We start from the raw sequence: 10,648 nt of genomic DNA on the forward strand, positions 1-10,648 counted from the left end.
GCCATGGGGCTGAGTGGCTTTGGTGGGATGGAGCCTCTCTGCTCCAATGGAGAGTGAGGGGAAGGGGTGGGATCTTTGTGTAAGTTCCCTGCTCAGAGGATTCTTCATTCGTCAAGATCAGCCAGTCTGACACTGTTACCTCAGGGGTCTTTGGTGCGGGTGATCTGCAGACAACTCCCTGTGTCTCTGGGCCACCGGCAGCTCCCACCAGGCTGGGCTGGCCATGGCTTGGCACGCTGCTTTGTGGCCAATAGACATTGGGGGAGGCGTCTTCAAGTTTCTCTGTTATGAAATTCTTCTTTTCAATTTGTTTTTCTCTGGATGTTGATTTTTGTTGTTGTTGTCGGTCTCTTGGGGAGATTAAACGTTGGAACTCAAACTCTCTTTTTGGTTGGGGAGAGCTGTGGCATTCCCCTACTTCCCCGTCACCGTCTTGTACCCCCTCGAGTTTTTGCTTTTTTTATTCAGAAATAATTTTAATTTATCTGTTGAAATGAGTACTAAAGAAACTAAAGATATTTCTGGTGCTTATGTGAAAAATTATACTTTAAAATATTCTGTATTCTGTTTGTATAATGCTCATAATCTATTTTATTCTTTCCTAGATATAAGACTTTGAATTCTACATTGTTTTATAATATATAGGTTCATTAATAAATGTGTCCTTTCAGATTGCATTCCATACCAAAACAGTTTAAGATTCCTTTTTTACTAGGTCCTTATAGTATATTTCTTTGGAATAAAATGACAATGTTGTCTAATTTTAAAGTTTTATAATGATTATGCTATATAAAGGCCTTTCTAAGGTGAAGATTTAATACACTGATGTCAAACTTTTATTTATATGAATTACATATATTGTTACACTTGTAATTTTGTAATCAACTTTTTAATAATTGTTTTTCATTTCTTGCGTCTGAAGAATGAAAAATCTGGAATAATTCACAGATTTTCATATCATCCTTTGCAATTGCCATGTTAATCTCTGTATTGGTGTAATTTGGGTACATGTGCTGCTGAAGCATGTAATGTCCTCTAAATTTAGGTAGTTAATGATGCAATATTTATACAGGATTATATCCTTGGGTGCCTGTTTGTAACAAGGAAACCTTATTGTTCCTAACAATGCTACTGATCTTATTTCCCTAAAATTCTGTGTATAATGGAAAATAATTATATTGTTCAGTTTGTAATTTTTTTGTCAATGACTATTTTAAATCTTTTTCATTTTAGTTTAATCATACATTGAAGCATTTTTAGCTAGGTCCAAAGGGGATGGCTTTTTCAAGTACTTATTTATTCAACTGAGTTTGCTCTGTGTAGCTAACGGATTCAAAGTAAGCCTTGCGTAAGAGCTACTTCTAAACTTCTGCAGCTGAAATTTTCCCAAATGCGGTCTCATTGGCACAAACGTCTACCTGACACTTTACCCTTCTTCCATGTAGGATCAGACCAACCAGAATATCTTACCCTGATCGCGTAAATTGTCTTACTTGAACAAAATAAATCTTAGTTCCAAGGGATCATAGAAAAATGAATATTTCAGACAGAACTTTTCAGATTGGAAGGTTTTTATCAAAAAATAATTGTTTATCATACCTACCATTTCAAAAGTAGCTAAAGCCAAGAAGGTGAAAAAATGGTTCATATGCATGATTACCTAATGTCCTGGCCTATCTACCTTCCAACCAGGCAGGAACTTAGACTACTGCCTTTCTTTCACCAAATATTTTCATAGCTCCAGGAGAAGTCCATATGTTTCTCCTTGTTATTAGGCCTTAAATTGGTAATGTTTCCCCTTGCCTCCAGTCTGTAAATCTACAAAAGGTAAATGTTTAAGTCTAACTCTATCAAACACTGAGGTAGAGATAATGGAAAAATTCTTTAAATCAGAGTTGCTTTTGATACCCTAACCAAAACAGAACAATGCAAAACATGTGCCATTTTATAATATTATATATAGTTATATATTTTATATTTATATGTGCTGATTTTATATTTCACACAGTGAAACTTACTAGAATCAATTGATAATTTGACAAATAAAGTGATATTTATTTATTCCTATAAATATAATTGGAATATAAATAATTAGGTTTAGAATATATATTAGAATATAAAAAGTATCAATGCAATGTCTTCGGTATACACTTGCAATACCTTCTAATTGCTCATGGTCTTCTGAATTCACATTGTTAAAAATCAATGTGTTTTCCTCTAATCTATAAGAGATTTTACTCTGATGCTCTGTTTATTGTTTTAACTCACTGGTCCCAAACTGTTTTTCTACATATTTCTGATGCATTCCTACATATTATACTCCAATTGTCCTAATACGATATCTAAAAGACATTCTTCTATAGACCCATGGGTCCTAATATCTTATGGCTTAGTTACCTGAATCATCAGATAACAGGGGCAAGACTTCTCAACTAGGCTTATGCAACCTGCCAGCAGACAGTAACTGAAAATCCATCTCAATTTCTCATTTCTTATATTTCAGGGCTCCAATTCCTTGAGAAACAAGAATTAGCAGCAAGCAATTGTGTAATGTAAGGCAACTTAAAATGAAAGATGAAGTCTCAAAATGGAGAGAAATTACTGTATTTCAAACTGAATTTACAGATGACCAGCCCATATGAGTGAACAAGATCAGAAAGTGTCACAAGATTATTTTTAATACCCCTCCCCTAATGACTAACGTAATATTTCAGTCCAGCATTAGTCGGCCCAAAAAATAGTTCCTGGAAGAATAGATCCGTGATTGATCTACCATGGTCAGGAAAACGACTTAGAGGTTAAATGTAATTCAGCAAAACATTAATTGAGAAGATCGTTTGTGCTTCAAAACACTGGTACTTTAGTACAACTTCGTTCTCTTGTATAAAAATGTTGTCATTCTCAAACCAACCTACATTTAATCTCCTGAAAGTGTATTCCTTTTCAAATAAACTTTTTGAAATCGCACTTACCAAAATAACATTTGATAAGTAGATGACACTTAGTGACATTACAAGTTTTTCAAGTGTAGGGAGCAAGTTACAATACAGTTGATTCATTTACCCAGCACTAATGTCAGACAGGTTCAACCATTCATTAAAGTCTAGAAATAGTACCACGCACCATTTGTGTTGCTCAGTAGGTGCCTTCCAGAAATTTGTTAAATAGGTCAGCCTCCCATATTTCAACCCTAAACATTAGCTAATAAAGTAAATTTCATCACTTAATAAGGGGCATTTTAAAAAGTCACAAATACTTGCCTTATCATATGCTGTTTTGTTTTCCCTCTGTCTAACACAGTAAGAAATATGTCTTTAAGTCTTGAATATGGGTACTCATTTGAGATGTGACAAAATATATCTTCTATTTCTATCATATACTTCTATAGTAGTATATGTTACTTTTCTTCTTTTTCCAAAACTTATATGTAGTAGAAAGTTTTATTCCATGTAAAATAAAATAATCACACATATTGTACAAAACCATTTATAAAAACTGGTAGTTAAGAATACATTCAAAGCCATTTTTAAACTTTCTTGTTGACTAATGATTAATCTTGAAATGGATGAGAATATAATCATGTATAGGTGTTTCAAGTCTCCAGTCTTGCAAATTGTTATTGCAGATGAATGAATTATGGAAATATAAGCTGACATTAGTTCAAGTATGTGCAGGACTGAAACTCCATGGAATGTATATAAACCTTTCAAATATTAACAGACAGTTTAACAGAATGACTATCAGGAAGTTGAAACCAGAGAGCCATAATAGTAAAGACATAGAATGAATGAAAAATGGAACAAGGGGCAAGTACAGCTAGAATACTCAATGTACACATTTGAGAAAGGAAGTGGTAAATCGGAAATAAATCTTGGAGAAGGGGTGGTTGAGAATGATAGAAGGTGTCACTGTGATCCAGGAGCAATGGATAATTAGGTGGACAAATTTAATTGTAAGACACTTGCACAACCTTTGGAAATTCAGTTAAAAAACACAAAAACACATAAAAATCACAACCAAACAGCAATCTGTAGGGAGTATGAATATGACCTCTCAAAAAATTTAAGCAGTTAATGGAGGAAAGTCTTAGTAAAAGCAAACAAAAATGTTCAAAGAGGATAGTTTGGCGTAGGGGAGGATTCTGAACAGATTTAAATAGCTTATCTAAGGTTATAAATCACCTATATCTGCTGCAAATATTATCTTTCTGAACTTGATACTCCAGTCCTGAGCCACAATTGAGAGCTTGGAAATATGTAATGGAAGAAACAAGATGAAGAACCCATTACTCCACTGTAGAGAAAGCAATCCTCTATTTTTTCTCTCATCTCTCTTCACTACATTTTATTCATACTTTTAGGTCAATTCATTTTGAATTACATTTTCCTTCTTTATTCTGGCAAAGTAATTGGTCAAATAATTCACTAAAAGTTATTTGCCACTTTTTTTTGATTATGCTGTTTAATTGACTAAGCAAGTCCATTAAATTTTCCTCTTGCATTTTGTTGCCATGAATCAACATCTATGTTAATGAGGACAAATCTAATGTAAAAATTGTCTCCAGAAAACCAGTCCAAGAAACTGTGATTACAAATACTTGGCTAACTTTTTTCTTTTTCCTTTACCTTGAAAGTCTTCTTGTGTCTAAATTGCCCAGAAAAATAGGTACTCCATCACTTTTTCTTTCAATCAATTCTAAACTCAAGGATATATTTTGCTAACAAGATGCTTAGAGGAAGCCAAAATATACTCCATTTTTATATTCTCACTTAAGACTCTCCTTAGATACCATATCAGGAACAGTGAAGATTTTCTTTGCAAAATTATTTCAATATATTATTTTTCTCTTGTTCTTGCATTTGCTCACCAAGATGTATGGAGAAGAATAGAGGTAAATCACCCATACCTTAGAAGACAGGTCTGTTACAAAAGGACAATGCTTCTGTGTCCTACTTCTATGTCCTCCTCTCAGCAATTTCCTGATTTCCAATTAAACACAGCTTCTTGGCTAATGAAGCCTCACCCACTGCTTCATCTTCATAGTTTCTCTTTTAAAACTCTTTTAAGGGTAGAGACCCAGCTATATACAACCAATCTGAAAAAGATCCCAAACCTCAAAATCTAAAGGAGTTTTATGACTCTTCAGGAGGACGATTGGGAGACCTAGAACCCCCCATGCCAATCGTTTGATCATCACATTCCTGCCTCGGTTTGTCCCCTTTCCTATTGGCCAATATTCGTCGCTGTAACTGATCTGGATATGACCAGGTGTCAGGAATGGTAGTGGTTAGAGCCCCGTTCTTTTTTTGTCTAGGAGACAACTCCTCTGCTACTTGCACTCTCAGCAATCACTGGCAACCCAATGACTCATATCCGTTTGCAGGTTTTGTACGTGTTCCTCCATTTATTGTTCTGGCTACTAATGACTCTCAGTTTTCCCAGGTTCAATTGATTCATCCGTGCACTAAAAGATCAGTAGGATTGATCCTTGCAATCGGTGCGCAATCATCGCTACAGTGGCTTCAGCTACCACCGCCGCTATATTGCTGTCCCAAAGCATGTCCACCTTGCAACAGATAAACCAGCTGATCCCTCAACTGTCATCCATAGAATTATAACATTTACAAGTTGCCAATCATCTTAAGGGAGGCCTCCTTGTGCTCCAACAACAAATAGACTTGCTCCAAGAACAGATTACGTTTCTTTGATTACAACAAGGAGGACTATGTAATGCTATGACTACTTCTGTCTGTCAGCTTTCCACTCCCGCACCCAATTTCACTGAACTTAGTAACTACATCAAAGTCCCTAAGTCCCTTAAGTAGTTAAACTTCAACCAAAACCTGCTGCATGATGTTACCCACCTAAACCAGACCACCATTCAGCTTATTCCCGCTGTCTCCTTTTTAGAAGATGTGCTTAAAAAGTTACAACAATGGTTTTCGCCATCCTCTCTGGTCATCTGGGGAGGCCGTGCACTTGTAGGGCTTACTCTGCTAGGAATTATTAAATGCTTGCACTCCCGGCAAAAATGCCTCCAATGATGGGTCACCATAATGACGGTCCTTTTAAAAGAAAAGGGAAAATTTGTGGGTAGAGCCGGTCAGAACTGGTTGAGTCAGCTAGAATAGCAGTTGAAGCACACTTCCTGCTCATAGAGACGGGACCCACAGGCACGTCTGCCTAGCTTTACAGCCATGAGCTGTCCATGCTCCCTACATGCCCCCTGGGGACCAATCAGTGCCTGTCACCAAGTAATGCCCATGATCAACTCCCCGCTAAGTAATTGGCTTGGAAGGACTCAGGAGGTTGGGAAAGCTGGGGCTATAAAATCCCAACCCTTGTGCAGAAATAAACCAGACCTGCTTAAGCCTGTTCTCCCAACGTGTGTTCCTTGAGTGCGTCGTTCACACTTACCTCCTGCCGGAGATCTAGCCCTACAATGTAGCAATGGGGGAGGCCTTATAGTCCTTCACCTTCATTAGACTTGAAGCTAAGAATCTGTGATTAGTTGGAAATCAGGCAAGAGCTAAGAGGAGGACAGAGAAATAGGACATAGGAGCATTGTCCTTTTGTAAAAGACACTGTCATCCATGGTATGGGTGATTCAACTCTATTCTTCTCCATACATCTTGTTGAACAAATGCAAGATGAAGAGAAAAAAATAATCTATTGAAATAATTTTGCAAAGAATAACTTCACTGTTCCTGATATGGTATCTAAGGATAGTCTTAAGAGAGAAGATAAAAGTGCAGTATTCTTCTGTTTCCTCTAAGCATCTTGTTATCAAAATATCTTTGAGGTTATAAGTGATTGATCCAAAAATTGGCAGAGTACTTATTTTTGAGGGCACTTTGGGCACAAGAAGACTTTCAAGGTAAAAGAAAAAAGAAAAATGTATAGGTAAATATTTGTGATCACAGATTCTTGGACTGGTATTTTGGAGACAAAGTTTTACGTTAGAGATTGTCCTCATTAACATTGATGCTGGGTTTCTGTGGCAACCAAATGCAAGGAGGAAGTTTAATGGACTCGCTTGGACAAGAAAACAGCATGATAAAAAAATGGCTTATAATATTTAGTGAATTATTTTGACCAATTACTTTGCCAGAACAAAGAAGGAAATATTTAATTCAAATCACTTGAATTAAACTTATGAATAAAAGTAGTCAATAGAAATTAGAGAAAACGTAGAAGACTGTTTCCTCTCCAATGGAGTAATGGGTTATTGATCTTGTTTCTTCCATTCTATCTTCACAAGCTATCAAGTGTGGCTCAGGACTGGAATATCCAGTTCAGACCAAGAGAACTCGCAGAAGAAAATATTTGCAGCATATGTAGGTGATTTATAACCTTAAACAATCTATTTAAATCTGTTAAAAATTCTCCTCTATGGGCTGGGAAGGTGGCTCAGTGGTAGAGCGCTTGCCTTGCATGCCTGAGGCCCTGGGTTTGGTTCCTCAGCACCACATAAGCAAAAAGAAAAACAAAAAAAAATTCTCCTCTACCCCAAATTGCTCACTTCGAACAGCTTTGTATGCTTTTCCCAAGATTGTCCTTCATTAACTATTTAAAATTTTGAGAGGTCATAATCGTACTCTATAGAGACTGCTGTTTGGTTGTGCTTTTTGTGTGTTTTTGTTTTTTGTTGTGTTTTTTCACTGAATTTCAAAAAGTTGTGAAAGTGTGTTACAAAAATGTCCATCTAATTGTCCAATGTTCCGGGATCAGAGTCATTCCTTCTATCATTCTCAACCAACCCCTTCTACAAGATTTATTTCCGATTTACCACTTCCTTTCTCACATGTGTATATTAAATATTCTAGCTGTACTTGCCCCTTGTTCCATTCTTCATTCATTCTATAGCTTTATTATTATTCCTTTAATATTATTAATATTAATTCAATTTCCTGATAGTCATTCTGTTAAACTGTCTGTTGGTACTTTGAAAGGTTTATATACATTCCATGGAGTTTCAATTCTGCATATACTTGAACTGATGTCAGCTCATATTTCCATAATTCATTCATCTGAAGTAACAATTTGCAAAACTGGAGACATGAAGCACCTAGACATGATTTCATTACCCTCCATTTGGAAGATTAATCTGTAGTCAACAAGAAAGTTTAAAAATGGCTTAGAATATATTCCTAAATACCAGTTTTTATAAATGGCTTTGTAGAGTGGTGTGTGATTATTTTATTTTACATGGGATAATATTTTCAACTACCTATAAGTATTGGCAAAAGAAGAAATCTAAAATTTACTACTGTAGAGGAAAATGATAGAATTAGAAGACAGATTGTATGTTTGTCAAATCTCTGATGAGTACCCATATTCAAGACTTAAAGTCATATTTCTTACTATGTTAGACATATAGGGAAAACATAAAACACCATATGATAAGGCAACTATTCATGACTTTTTAAAATGTACTTATGTGATGAAATTTATTTATTAGCTAATGTTTTGGTTTGAAATATTGGAGGCTGATCTATTTAACAAATTTTCAAAGGCACCTACTGAAAAACACAAATGGTGGGGGGTACTATTTCTACACTTTAATGAATGGTTGAACCTGTTTGGCATTAGTGCTGGGTGAATAAATCAACTCTATTGAAACTTGCTCCCTACACTTGAAAGACTAGTAACCTCACTAAATATCATCACTTGTATAGTGTTATTTTGGCAAATGTGATTTTTAAAAGTTTATTTGAAAAAGAATATACTTTCAGCAAATTAAATGTAGGTTATCATTTGTTTGAGAATGACAACATTTTATACTACAGAACCAAGTTTACTGAAGTACCAGTGTTTTGAAGCACTAAGGACCTTCTCAATTAATGTTTTTTGAATTATATTTGACCTCTATTTCAAGTATTCCTAGCATTGGTAGACCAATTATGGATCTATCATTCAGGAACTATTTTTTTGCCTGCTGATACTGGACTGAAATCATTCATTAATCATTATGAGAAGGGTATTACAAATAATCTTGTGACACTTGTGGTCTTTTTCACTCATATGGCATGGTCATCTGAAAAGTGAAAGTTTGAATTACTGTACTTTCACATTTTGTGATTTCATCTTGCATTTTAAGTTGCCTTGCATTTCCCAATTGCTCACTGCTAATTCCTGCATTTCAAGGAATTGGGGCCCTGAAATATAAGAAATGAGAAATTGAGATGGGTCTTCAATTACTTTCTCTTGGCATGTTGCATGGGCATAGGTGGGAACTTCTGCCCTAGTTATCTGATGAGGCGGATAACTGGGACCTGGGATCCTAGGACCCATGGATCCTGTAGAAGAATAGTACCTTTTAGACACCATATCAGCAAAATTTGAGTATAATCAGTAGGAATGCTTCAGAAATATGGAGAAAAACAATTTGGGACCAGCGAGTTAAAACAATAAACAGAGCAGCAGAGTAAAATCCCTTATAGATTAGAGGAAAACAACATTTTTTTTTTACCATGTGAATTCAGAAGACCAAGAACACTTAGAAAGTATCACAAGTTTATACCGAAAACCTTGCATTGATACTTTTTATATTCTAATATATATTCTAATCCTGATTATTTATATTCCAATCTATTTATTGGAATAATATGAATTAATTTATCAAATTATCAATTAATTCTAGTAAGATCCACTGTGTGAAATATAAAATCAACACATATACGTATAAAATATATAATTATCTATAAGAAAAAGTTTTGCATTGTTCTGTTGTGGTTAGGGAATCAAAGGCAACTGTTTTAAAGTATTATTCCATTACCTCTACCTCATTGTTTGGTAGAATTAGAACTAAAGCTTTACCATTCGGGGATGTACAGCTTAGAGGCGAGAGGAAACACTGTGATTAAAAAACTACCAATTTAAGGCCTAATAACGAGGAGAAACATATGGACTTCTCCTGGAGCTATGGAATATATTTGGTGATAGAAAATCAGTGGTGTAACTTCCTGCTTGGTTGGATGGTAGTCAGGCCAGGACATTAGGTAATCATGCATATGAACAATATTTTCACCTTCTTGGCTTTAGTTACTTTTGAAATGGTAGGGTGTAATAAGCAGTTATATTTTGAAAAAATACCTTCTAGTCCGAACAGTTCTGTCTGAACTGTTCGTCTCTCTATAATCCCTCGTAACTAAGATTAGTTTTGCTCCAGTAAGACAATATATGCTGTCAGGGTAAGACATTCTGGTTGGGCTGTTCCTACATGAAGCAAGGGTAAAAGGTCAAGGAGACATTTGTGCCAGCAAGACCTCATTTGGGAAATTTTAAGCTGCAGAAGTTTAGAAGTAGCTCTAAGCAAGGCTTACTTTGAATCCATTAGCTCAACAAAGCTAAATCAGTTAATAAACAAGTACTTGAAAATCCATCACCTTTGCACCTATCTATAAAGGCTTCAAAGTATGATCAAATTTCAAATGAAAAAGACTTAAAGTAGTCATTTACAAAAACTTGCAAATGTGAACATTCGAACAAACAACATAAGTTTTTTCCACCATACACAGAATTTTACAGAAATAAGATGAATAGCAATTTTGGGAACAATAAGGTTTCCTTGTTACAAATAGGCAACCAAGGATATATGCCTGTCTTAAGATTGCATCATTAATTACTTAAGTTTATAGGATACTAC

The 10,648-nt window shown here is 35.3% G+C and overlaps 1 pseudogene; it reads right to left on the bottom strand.

The window, feature by feature from the left end:
• Nucleotides 1-926: 926 nt before the first annotated feature.
• On the bottom strand, nt 927-1,025 carry LOC138815472 (U6 spliceosomal RNA; annotated as a pseudogene).
• Nucleotides 1,026-10,648: the final 9,623 nt, after the last annotated feature.

The sequence above is a fragment of the Dipodomys merriami genome, unplaced genomic scaffold (assembly GCF_024711535.1).
Source record: "Dipodomys merriami isolate MVZ:Mamm:240054 unplaced genomic scaffold, mDipMer1.0.p SCAF_641, whole genome shotgun sequence".
In the NCBI taxonomy this organism is placed as follows: Eukaryota; Metazoa; Chordata; class Mammalia; order Rodentia; family Heteromyidae; genus Dipodomys; species Dipodomys merriami.